This window comes from Meles meles, chromosome 8 (genome assembly GCF_922984935.1).
Source record: "Meles meles chromosome 8, mMelMel3.1 paternal haplotype, whole genome shotgun sequence".
Lineage (NCBI taxonomy): Eukaryota > Metazoa > Chordata > Mammalia > Carnivora > Mustelidae > Meles > Meles meles.
Genome location: NC_060073.1, coordinates 43,247,561 through 43,260,864, shown reverse-complemented (window position 1 = coordinate 43,260,864; position 13,304 = coordinate 43,247,561). Strand labels below are relative to the sequence as shown.

The window sequence follows — 13,304 nt, the reverse complement described above, 5'->3', positions numbered from 1 at the left end:
TTTTTTTGTTTTTTAAGTAATTTCTATACCCAACATGGGGCTCGAACTCAAAACCCCAAGATCAAGTCATACACTCTATGAACTGAGCCAACCCAACACCCCCGTCTTAGCCTTTTTATTTTTAATTTCATTTCTTTTTCTTTTCTTTCTTTCCTTCTTTTTTTTTTTGGGGGGGGGGCGGTCTTTGTCCTTTTAAAAATTTGTCCTGAGGCCCTATAGTGGAAGGAGGGTTCAGGCACACATTCCTCTCTTGGGTCACAAAGACATGATCAAAATTTATCCAGTCTCAGAGAAATTTTCTTTTTTTCTTCTTGGGAGACAGTTTTTAACAAAATATAAAGGTAGCAAGAGGAACTTTCGATGGGAAAAGCATATCTCCTATAACCCTTCATCTTATCACACAATTCGCCCTTCCAGTCTTTGCATGGGCATATATATTTCCCATAACTCTAACTTTAATAGAAACATAACTTTTATTGTCTTTTTAAAATTCAGAAAATTTGTTTACATGCTATATTAGGACCCAGAATAAGCTTGCATTACTTTGTTTAACAAAGAAACCCCAGAACCAGTGGCTTAAACAAAACAGAAGTTTATTTCTCTTTGAGCTGAGAGCCTGCTTTTACAATGACCACGGCTAGTAGGAGTATATTACTGAACCACTTTGTTCCAGCGGGTCCTCTGTGGCCAGCATTTCTATAGAAGTCCCGGGTCCCTGACATTCCTGCCCCCCTAACCACTGCTGGGGATGGAGAGTTAATTAGTGTTCGTGCAACAGCATCTCCGTCTGTCTCTCTCGCTTCTGACAACCATGCTGCCTTGCGTTTAATTTTCTCAGATGACCTGTATCAGTCACCAGGCAAAGATCCTCCAGTCTCCAGTGGACATATACTCTCCAGCACATTAAAACTCCTTCCTCTAAGCTGGAGGGGGTAGCCCCCTCAAGGTAGCTCCCTACATCTCCCCCTAGCAGCTCTCTCCAAATCCAGGACTCTCTTGAATTTATCAGACACTGACCATGAACTTCTGCAGCTTGGCCTTCACTGTACCATGCAAAATATACACTGCCTTTTCGTCTGTCTTAGGGTCTTGGCTAAAATGAACTTTTAGTCCTGATTCACAGGCTGGGCTAGTCCCTTCCGAGTGGTAGAGCCTGTCTCCCACCAGAACCCCTACAGTGGGGAATCTATCAGGCTCCCCGAGTCTCCTCTCCCATCCAAGTACTAACCAGGCCCGACCCTGCTTAGCTTCCGAGATCAGACGAGATCGGGCGCGTTCAGGGTGGTATGGCCGTAGACTTCCCCGAGTCTCCTCTGAGGGTTGTGGATGCCAAGGTGCCAGGTCACAAGGAGAGAACCCCCTCCTCTTCCCTAGCCTTGAGGATTAAGCTACTGTTTTTCCTCTTAACAAGTGGCTGGGGCACGGTAGGAGGATTCTCCGGGAGCTTTGTGAAAGCGAACCATGCTCAGTGCCCCTTCTCTGTGATTTGGTGGCTGTCATGAAGGATTAATAACTTCGGCATCAAGGAAACTTAGTGCCTGCCCCCGACCCCAGCCACACTTTTCTAATCTTGGAGAGGACCAGGGAGCAGCAAAGGGGATGAAAAAACAATGGTAGAATGAGAAAACAAGAAGGAGATGGATTCGAGGAAGACCTTTGGCATGAGCCACTATCAGTCTGCCATGGTGGGCTCTGGGCATTTCCCCCTCCCCTGCAATTTGTAACAATAATGAGTGTTTTGCAATGTAAGGGCGCTGCTGAATGGGCAGCGCACAGGTCACATCTTTTATTCTGTCCTCAGCCTGCCGAGGACTGTATTTCTCACACGCACGATCTGCCTTCCTGAGGCCTGAAGTCCTGTCGCCCCAGCCCCAAACCCGGGACAAACCTGGCAGGTGCGCAGAGGCCCTCCAGGAGCATTTACCATTGCCCTGCATGACAGAGCCTGTTTCCTTTAACCTCGAGGCTGCCAAGTAGAAAGGCTAGGAAAACAGTGGTTCGCATGTCTTTGGATTTTACAGACCAATAAAATCTTTTAAGAATGGGAAGAAACTTACTCTGCCAAGTAAGGACATTAAGGAAAAAAAGAAACTCAAAAAATGAACACTTCCATCATTTCATAAAAGAAAAGACATCTTAGCACACACATACGCGTGCATATGCACACATGTGTACACACACACTCACACACCATGTAATCTCAGTGTAAACAGCAGCCCTTTATGCTAAACGGATTCAGATTTTTGTATGAAAAGTCCCAACACTGTCCTCACTTTTCTCATCTTGTTGGCAACACGTTAAGACCTCACGGTAGTCTGTTCTTGGATTGAGGCTTGGAAAGCGTGAGCTGACGTTACTGAATTAGTCACAAGGTTAAGTGCACTGAGGTCTCAGACAGCTGCATCTCCCTGCATTCTCTGATGTCAGTGTTTAACATGTGGTGTGGATCCCCAAGGTCTCGCTGGGCACTAGGTTTATGTGGGGATACACATGGCTCCCTGACCTCAAGGGAGTGTGCACTTAAGTGAGGGATATGGAAATGTCACCTCCTCAGGGAGGTCCTCCTAAACCACTCCATCCAGAGTGGCAGCTGAGACCCTCACCAGCTCCAGTAATTCTCTAACACATCACCTTTTTTTTTTCCTAAAGATTTTATTTATTTATTTGAGAGAGAGAGAGAGAATGAGACAGGGAGAACATGAGAGGGGAGAGGTCAGAGGGAGAAGCAGACTCCCTGCCGAGCAGGGAGACCTATGTGGGTCTCAGTCCCGGGACTCCAGGATCATGACCTGAGCCAAAGGCAATTACTTTACCAACTGAGCCACCCAGGCGCCCTGCTGACCTTTTTTCATTTCCTCAGAGCTCTTGCCTTCATGGAAATTTCCTTGTTTATGTCTTTGTATCTTCCTTTATGGCCCATCTCTGCTGTCTGAATGTAAGCCCCAGGAGTGCAGGAACATTTCCTGCCTGATTCCCCCCTGGAGCTCCCACACAGGGGAACAAACAGGCCTTCCCTAGGGTGGTGGATGGGGTAGGGTGGGATCCTGGGGTTGGGGCAGGTTGTGGGTTGCAGTGCCCCCTTGTCCTGGGTCTCTCCCACTTTGTCTAACCTCCAGAAATCACCCAGGGGTCAGGTGAGGAGACTGGGGGACACCCTACTTTGAATGGCTGATTTGGCTTCTGAGTCACTGTGGTTCCAGTGAGGAAAATAATTTCAAGTGGAACAATAGTGTTTCTTGAAGGAAAGAAAGAAAAAAAAAAAAAAGATCTGCTTTCTACCATTGGGCTCCCTTGCTGAGTATGTAGAAGTTGCTGGAAGGTCATGCGGAATACTGAGAATGGAAAACTCAAGAGGCTCCCTCCCCACTGCCCTTCCTCCCCGGGAAGTCTGGTGAGCCCAGCAAAGCACGCTGGTGGCAGCAAGAGGATTGCCCTCACCAGGTCGCTGCTGGAAATGGTCAGAGGTTGCAGGCGGGAGGACCAGAGCCCAGCATTAGCATTCAGCCACCTTGGCAAGGAGGCAGGTGTGGGGACTGCCTTGGGATAGGGCTGGGTGCCCTGTGGTTGTCTCTCTGGGGATTGTTGTGGTTACAGGAAAGTGACTATAAGCTCCTTCCAACCTTTGTGGCTGCAGGAAGGCAGGCTAAGCTGAACCTCAGAGCCCCGCCCTGGGCATCAGAACCCAGGCCGTGTGCATTCGTTTGTGGGAGAAGCTAGTTCGGTGGTAATAATGTGAGTTAATATTTGCTTAGAATTTGCCATGTGCTCTGTGCTTGCGCCAGAAATGCTCCTAACAGTCATAAAAAATAGATGCGATCATTATCTCCTCTTCATGCGTGAGAACACCGCAGCTCAGAGGGGTGAGATAGCTCCCCCGAGGTCGGGCTGCTGATGTATGACATCACGGGGACAGGAATCCCAGCCTGCCCTCCCTCCCACCAAGTGCACACACACACACAGCTGGGGCTCGCCTCTGACTAACATGTGCACAGCTTTGGTGACAAGCCCCAGAGCTGCTCTCGCTCTAGAGGTTGGAATAACAATAGTAATACTAGAAATAAAAAACAGGGGAAGACCTGCTGAGTGTAAGGCGCTACGCGGGTGCGTTGTGAATATTTACTCATTGAAGCCTCCCGTCAGCCCCGAGAGGTAGTGTTCTCATCCCCGTCATGTGAATGAGAGACAGGCTCAGACTGAATGAATCTCCCAAGTCACACAGCCACAAGGAGGTAGATTCAGAATTTGAACCCAGGTTGGTCTGACTTCAGTGCTCCCTCAAAAGCATCATACTGCGGAAAAGAATTCATTCAAGCAATATTTACGGAATACCTACTACATGCCAGGCATGGGTCCAGAGGGTAGGGATTGGTCACTAAACAGGAGAGACAAAAATCCATGCCTTCACGGGGCTCACATTCTGGTGGAGAAAATACACAATAAATGCAGAAAGCGGTAACTATGTATAATTTCAGCTAACTATAAGTTATTTTAAAAATTAAACAGAGTGGTGAAGCAGGGGTCAGGGAGCTGGGGTGGTCGTCGGGGAGCCTGTCTTAACCACAGGCCCCCTCTGGCTGCTCCCTGAGTGGAGACTGCAGGGGGGCAGGACAGTTCTGGTACCAAGGGGGGTGGTGATTGCTAGAATCCAGGTAAGGGACCCGTGTGGCTTGGATCAGGGCAGTGGTGGTGAATCAGTGGGAGGTGGGTGGATTCAGGATTTATTCTGAAGTGACTCAGTGAAACTTGTTGATAGATTGGAGGTAGATTGGGAAAGAAAGTGGGGGTCAAGGGTGACTCCCAGACTTTGGCCTGAACTACCGCAGGGATGGAATTGCCAGTTGCTGAGATGGGGCAGGCCAGAAGGTCAGGAATTCAATTTTATGATTTGTGTTGGAGGTGTTTATTCCCCATCCCAAAGGGAGATGTTGAAAAACCATTGTGATTTATGAGTCTGGAATTCAGAGGGTGTTCTGCAGTAAATACGTACCATATTTCATCAGATAGAAGATGCCACCGACTGGGAGACCACTGTTATTTTAGGTACTACTATGAAAACACACTGCCAGGTAAACTAGGGCACATCCCAACTTCAAAGATATTCAAATGTGTCTTGGAATCAACAGGATATAGTGAGTTTGGGAGTTTCCATTGCAGAGATGGTACTAAAGGTGATGGAAGGTAATGAAATCACCCCGGGAGTGATGGAACCCAGAGAGAAGTAAAAAGACTCCGCCCACTGGGCAGCCATGTTTCAAGCAGGCGCATGCGCATCCCATTCCAGCCAAATGCAAAGTCAGGCCCGTAAACCTCTTCTTCATAGGCAGATGCCACTGAGATCATTGGGGAGAGGCTTCAGTCTGAGGATGTGAAGCTCAGAATCAAGGCCACAGATACAATACACTATAATCCAGCACCTGTTACTCGGTGCCATCCAGGAAGGCTTACCTGGGGTCAGGCCTGGCCTCAGTTTCCTCATCAGCGATACATGCCTATGATGTCTGCTCTACCCTCCTCAAACCCAGAAAACAAGACAGTCTCTTCTTTTTCTGGGCCTCCCTTCCTGCACCTACAAATGAAGATTGGACAGAGGAATCCCTGAGCCCCGTTCCCACTCCAGCATGGTGAAATCAACACCAGCTACCGCACTTTGAGCATCTGAGAGGCGATTTATGTAAGTGTTAATCATCATAAACAATGATTTAGTCATCTTGAGGAAGGTCAGAGGGCCCAGAACCCCAAAACCCATCCGGACCCTGTTTGTCAGTGGTCTCCCTCTGGGTATCACACTTCGGGAGCTCTAGCTGCTTTTCAGACCGTTGAAGGGCCACGGGGGTTCTCTTAGACAGCTGACATCTAAGCAGTCCGTAGGTTTTGTCAGTTTTGACAGTTTCTCAGAAGCAGAAGTTGCAAAGAATGCTTTGAATGGCATCCACTTTGATCCTGAGATTCCTCAAGCACTACAGCCAGAGTTGGCTAAAGCAAACACAAAGATGGCCGAGAACACGTTAGTGGGTCTCCGAGCCCTGGTAGTCGTCTGCCCAGCACTGTACCTGGATCAGTTCACTGCCAGGGGCCATCTGAGTCTACAGTACCTGCACTTCACCCTGGGAGCCCCGATGTGTGGGCCCAGTACCCTCTGTAGCCAGCACAGTTAGCCTCGCTCTCCCTGGTCCCACTTTCACCCGTCCTGCCTCACCGCATGCCCAGACGCACTGGCTCCCTCCCTCTGAGGTGACTTCTCTGGCCTGGAAGGTCTGCCGGGTCTGCTGCATGCACTTTCCAGGTGTGTGATGCCAGCTGCAATCTGTCTTGTGGGTATTAATGCGGTCTTCAGGGGCGGCTGTTGTTCTCAAGCTGTTCTACAAAACTGGAGCATGCTGGTTCGGAAAAACCTTGCCCAGTTTGGATCCCTTCAAGACTTGGACACAACCTCCATCAGGCATCTGTTTTTCTAAAAGAAATAAAATATAATAAAAATATTTTACTCTTCTACAGTATATATATGTATATATATGATATAATATCTATACTACATGTACATATATATATATATATATATATATATAAATAAAGATCATTCAGAGGAAGTGTATTATTAGTCTCATTTCATGAACAAGGAAGCTGAGGTGGAGAAGCACTCAGGCCATTCCTGGTGGTAGAGCCAGGCTGCAAAGCAGGGTATTTAAAGGGCTCCAGGGGCATCTGGGTGGCTCAGTCAGTTAAGCATCTGCTTTCAGCTCACATCACAATCCCAAGGCCATGAGATCAAGCCCCGCATAGGGGTCCCCCCTCAGGAGAAGGGAGTAAGTCTGTTTCTCTCTCTCAAATAAATTAATAGCATCTTAAGAAAATAATAATAAAGCCAAGGCTCTGGATTCCACCAAGCCCCCTGTCTCCGATGTGTGGCATTGACACGTAATTCTCAAACTAAACTTCGTCGCACCCCGGTCAGAGCCCATGGGCAGCCCCTTCCCGTAATACGACAAATGAACTTCAGGGTGTTGGCCCACAGAAATGGGGAAAGTAATTTGTTTCAGGGCCTCCCATGCTCTTATGGGAAATGGAGTGTCTCCTGGAAAGGTCGAGAGAGAGAGAGAGAGAGAGAGAGAGAGACAGCTGATACTGGGTGTGGAGGTAACTCATACCGAAGCCTGTGGACTCAGAGTCCAGTGCTCTCTTAGACCACATTTTTGCATGTCGAGGGCTGGTGTCCACAGAGAGTGGTGCTGAATGGTGTTCCCTTGATCAGAGAGGGTTTGGCAAAGGTTGCTTGGTGTTCTCTGTTGCCATGAGAAGATTCCTTGAGCAGGAGGTGGGAGGGAAAAAGTAGATTGGAGTGAGTTTGAGTGAGGGGACAGAGCTGGCTGTTGGCCTAGGCCTAGTCACAGAGCTGACCAGAGTCAGTTGCAGTCAGCCCTTCAGTGAGGGTTGTAGCATAAATCTTGGCACTAGGGGACCATCCTGGGCATTGTAGGATGTTCTGCAGCACCCCTCAACTCTACCCACTAGACGCTGGTAGGACCCCACCTCCACCCCAGATGGGACAACAAAAAATATCTTCAGACATTGCCGAATGTTCCCCGAGGAGCAAAACTGCACCAGCCCCTTCCCCAGCATTAAGAACCATTGATGTGGGGGCGCCTGGGTGGCTCAGTGGGTTAAGCCTCTGCCTTCGGCTCAGGTCATGATCTCAGGGTCCTGGGATCGAGTCCCACATCGGGCTCTCTGCTCAACAGGGGGCCTGCTTCTCTCTCTCTCTCTCTGCCTGCCTCTCTGCCTACTTGTGATCTCTTTCTGTCAAGTAAATAAATAAAATCTTTAAAAAAAAAAAAAGAACCATTGATGTGAACAACTTTCTCACCCTCCTAAAAAGATCATCAGCTACCTGCTTGCTTTCCTGTCCTGGGGACTTCCTGAGAATTCTGCATGTGGCGTGTGACCACAGAGCTGGGTGAAAGCTGGGCTCCAGTGTAACCAGGTTCTCCCTGTCCTTTTAACAATTGTCCCCTGGAGCCACCTCACAGTGAAACCTTCTCTGGGACTGGTGCTTTCTCTCACGCCTCTCCGTCCCTGCCAGGTACCTTCTGCTTATCCTCCGGCACACCAAATGTGTTCCCACCTCAGGACATTTGCACTTGTTGACCTTCCCAGCTGTGCATCTCCTTCTCATCATTCATGTCTCTACTCATGTTGCACCATCTTGTGGGCCCTCCTTGATGGTCATTCCTGTTACAACTTACTGTAGCTCTCTGCTTAAGCATTTTCCACCCTCTGGTATCACCTTGTTTGTTAATTTGCTTATTTGTTTCTTGCATTCCTCCCCCACTGGACTGTAAGCTTCCCAAGGACAGAGACCTGGGCTAGTCTGTTCCTTACTGTATTCGCAGTGCCAGCTGCAGCGCATGGCTCATTGTGGGTTGAACAGTTCGGGTGAGCACTTACTGAACATCTCCTCTGTGCCAGGCACTGTGCTAGGGGCTGAGGATGTCAAGGTGAAGAACACAGTGCCTACCTCCTGGGAACTCGGTGCCTCGAGGAGGGAGAGCAATGAAGTGAGGATAGGAAGGTATGGGGGCATGGAAAGGGAACAACAGGTAAACCTGCCTGGCAGGTGAGGAAAGCTCTCTGGGGAGGGAGGTAGAGGGAAAGGGGGAATACACAGCACCCACACAGTCACGGAGGTACAGGGGGTCATGGGAGATGCCCAGGGGACAGGGAAGGAACATGGCCCAAAGCTCTGTGCTGCAAGAGTGCCCGTGTGATGCCTGACATGGGGGTTGGTGGAGGTGACGGTGTGGAGTACTTGAGGCCAACTCCGAGAGCCCCGGACTCCCATATGAGGATACTGTGACCCTACCCCATAGCAAAAAGGAGCCACTGAGGCAGCCTCAGCTAACGGTTAAGAACATAGGCTTTGAAGTTCGTCTCAGACCTTGGTTCAAATCCTTACTCAGACATGCCCAGACTGTGTGACTGTCCCAGAAATATCACACATCTTTTAACCTCCATTTTCTCATTTTTGAAGTGGGATTCACATTCATCTTGTTGGGTTGTTGTGAAAGTAAAATGAGTGCTTAGCACAGTGCCTGGGGCACAGTAAGGACTCGGAAAATCCTTGCTATTCCTTTTGGTGTGGTTAACAAGGACATATTGGAGGTTTTCCAAATGGGCAAGGGATGTGATAGATTAGCATCTTAGCAAGATGGCTCAGACAGCGGTGGGAACAGCAGGTGAGATGGGAACCAGGGAGAACTGGTAGGAGGTTGCTGGAAGGAAAGGGAGGTGAGGGGAGGTTGTGTGCGTCCTAGGTCCTGGAGTATCTACTATAGCAAACTGTAGTGGCGGGAGATACGGCCATACTTCACCCCTCAAAGAAAGGGCACAGGGCATAGAGGAGGAGCCCCCACTCCTGACAGGTGATGGACACCTAGGTGAGGACCAGGTGGGGACTACGGCTCAGCCTAAGCTGAGCAGCTGAGAGCCTCTGGCCCCCTGGAAGATGCAGCTAGATCTGCATTTCAGATGGCTTGCACCCCCGGAGAAGGGGTGGTTTGCCGTTTGCATGGGTGATATACTTTTAATTAAAATGGTAATCATTTGAGCATTCCTTAAAGTTTTACTTTGGGAATTTGCCGTCTTGCAAGCTCTGCCCTAATTAACATTCTCTTTATCTCTTATTAATAAATTATATCTCAGCAGTTTCATCTACCTCCTTTGATCATTGGGGCTCATCATTTCTGAGCCAAACTCCATTCCATATTGACATTTAGGATACGATGGGCCCAAACCAGGGGTTTGGGAATTAGGGTTCTCAACTCCCAACAACATGGAGATCCATCTTCTTGCTGCTCAGCTGGGCACCAGGCAGGCACACAACATATGTGCCCCTGAGGTCAAGAGTATTGACCCCTTGGTACTTACTTTGAGGAAGGACCAGAGGCAGTGGTCACAGATATATTAGGAACCAGGACCATAACTAGGACAACAGAAGCAGAAAAGCTGGCAGGGTAGCTCACAGGCTTCAACCCCAGGCCACGAAAGATTAAGTAACCTGATTCAGGTCTCAAATGCCAGTAGTTGAAGATTAGGGAATCAGTAGAGACTAACATTTTCTGGGCATCTACTATGTGCCAAGTCCTACATTAGGGACTCTATGTGCATGGTGCCTGGTACTGTATCAAGCCATCTAATGAGGTATAGACAGTTTTGTCTCTAGTCTCCAAAAGAGAAAGCCAAGTCTTGGTGAAATTAACCAACTTCCCTAATGTGACTCAGCTGCCAAGAGGTCCACTGGTATTAAAATCAAGGTCTATTCAGTGACAATGACCTCTTTGTGTTCACTACACCATGCTGCCTGCTTTAGAGCTAGGATCTCCTAGATCCAACCCCTCTGACCTGTCTTTTAAGGCCCCCTCCGGAGGGTGTGTTAGACCCTTACTACTCTAGCTGTGGTCCAGGGATCAGCAGTACCATTAGCTCACTTGGGTTCGTGTTACAAATACAAAATATCTGTCCCCAGCCCACACATGGAAAGGATCTTCATTTTGACAAGATCCTCCAGTTGTCGTAATACTCACTAAAGTTTGGGAAACAAATTAGAGAAGCGATATTTGTTCAGTACCTACTACTAATCCTTATGCACCTTCCAAGGTCAATGGTATTCCAACTGAACCATGGAAGAGTTAAGTGACCTCTCCCAGGTCTTACATGCAGTTAGTGGCAGAATCTAGAAGTGATCCCTAGCCTTGGCCCTGACCTGGTTTCTAGGAGTTGAGGTCTAAGGTTATCCCATGTTTTCGGTTTAGTGTTCTTGGGCTTTAGGATGATGGCAGTGGCTACTGGGAGCCCTTTTTTAGCATTCCCCAAAACCCAGCTGGTATCTCTTACTTCATCCTAGTCAGATTGTAGGGACGTGAACTTGGGCACAAATGTCTTTGCTTTTGACAAGAATTATAACTGGCGAGCATGGAAACTGATTATTTCCTGGAGAGCAGGAGTTTGGATTGGCAATCCTACAGAGCCTTGATTAATAAAAAATGGAAACATTAATTAATTACCTTTCAAAAATTGACTTGTTATAGGAGACAATGGCTTTCAAATTGCAAGATTCATGGTGGGAAGGAGATTTTAAAAGGAATCCCTAGGGGTCTAGTAACAACTTCTCATTTGTGTTGAAGAAAAAAGCCAGTGGACCAACAACACTAGCCATCAGGGAAATGCAAATCAAAACCACAATGAGCTATCACCTCACACCTGTTAAAATGGCTATTCACAAAAAGACAAGAGATAATGAGCGCTGGGGTGATGATGTGGAGAAAAGGGAACACTTTGCACCGTTGGTGGGGATGTAAATTGGTGCAGTCACTATGGAAAACAGTACAGAAGTCCCTCAAAAAAAATTAGAAATATGTACCACATCTTCCTTATCCATTCAAAAAAAAAATTAGAAATAGAACTAACGAATGACTGAGCGACTCCACTCTTGGGTGTTTATCAAAAGGGAATGAAGACACTTACCTGAAAGGACATCTGCTCTCCCATGTTCACTGCAACATTGTTTACAAGAAAATGTGGTACACACACACACACACACACACACACACACACACACACAGGAAAATTATTTGGCCATAAAAAAAAGAAAGAAATCCTGCCATGGATGGAACCTTGAGAGCATTATGCTAAGTGAAGGAAGTCAGACAAATACTAATACTTTATGATTTCACTTACATGTGGGATCTGAAGAAACCAAACTCGTAGAGATTGAGCACAGACTGGTGGTTACCAGAAGTGGGGGGTGGGGGGTGGTGGGTGGTGGATGAGGGGGAATAAGTGAGTGAAGGGGGTCAGAGCGTACGAACTTCCAGTTCTAAGATGAGAAAGTCCTGGGGATGTGACGGACAAGGTGGTGACTACAGGTAAGGATGTGGTATTGTGTATTAGCTGTGAAGAGAGCAGATCTCACCACACACACAGGCAAAATGTAACCACGCGAGATGATGGAGGTGCTAAGTAGACTTAGCCTGGGATCATGCGGCAATACACACAGATATCAAATAATTACATTGTACTCCTTAAACTTAGACAATGGTAAATGTCTGTTTTAGCTCAATAAGGCTGGAAAAATAGAATGAAAATTTCCAAGTTAGAGAAAATAAAAGCCCATAGAACCTTGTAAGTATGCTAGTGTGGGTGCTGCTTCATACAGTATTTATTTAATCTTCCCCCACCCGATAAGAACAGCAACAGTACTGACAACATATAATATTAATCATAATAAGAGCATCCAACATGAGGAAAGACTGTCCAGACGGTGCCAGCTGATGTTCTAAGCCAACCTCCCAAAACTTCATGGGGTGGGTTTATAATTAGGTCTATTTGTCACCCCCATGTTACAGCTGAGGACAGGGGACTCAGGGAGAGTAAGTGACTCACCCAAGGCACCCAACCTGATAAATAGTGGAGCCCGGATTCCACCCATCGCCCAAATGCCCTTTCTCTCCATGCACCCTACCCCTCCTGCTGCTTGGCTTCTGTTGGCAAAGCCATTGAGGCCCATGGTTACATTCTGGTGTTTTGGGGATGGGGTTTTAGAAGGGGTCACGTGTCAGCAGCTAGCAAGTGGACGCCCTCTTTTCCTCCTGCTCTTCAGTGAATTCTGGATACGGTCGCATTTACCATCCATCTCCAGTCTGGCTTTCTTGAGCTCTGGACACAAACTCCCAGCTATATTAGATCTAGTCCAAGAGCCTTTTTCAAGTCAAACAGAGCTGGTTTCAAGTCCTGACTTTGCCTTTTTTTTATGTGGCCTCGGCAATTCTATGTCTGTGGGTATGTGGAAATAATGATAGCACCTCCCTCATGGGGTGCTGTGAGGATTGAGAGGGGAAAGGTATGTGAAAGAACTGGCCTGGAGGTTGCATTTTGCAGGGAAAGCACCTGAGTTCCAGAGGAATGAGCAACTTGGCGAAATTTCGAGGCTTCTCAGGGGAGGGGCCAGAACCCAGACTGGGTCCCTTACCTTACTGTCTCTTCTGCAAAACTTGTGCTCAGCAGTAGGTTTGATGAGAAAATTATAAAGCAGCTCAGCCCATTGAAGAATCCCTCTTTGCTTTTTGGTTACCATACCTAAACATCATTGACATTGGAAGGTCCCAGGTAAAGGTCCAGTAACCCAGCCAAGCTGTGACTTCTCTGGAGTGGCCTGGCCCACATGGCACACGTCTGTCTTTCAGCTTAATGCTGACCTTTTCTGCACGGTCTCTCCTGGCCAATCAAGCTTTGGAAGCTCACCGTTCATGTCC

General features: G+C 47.8%; 1 pseudogene; it reads left to right on the top strand.

Moving 5' to 3' along the window:
- The first annotated feature begins 5,156 nt into the window (after positions 1-5,156).
- LOC123948686 lies at positions 5,157-6,291 on the top strand (annotated as a pseudogene).
- The last annotated feature ends 7,013 nt before the right edge of the window (positions 6,292-13,304 follow it).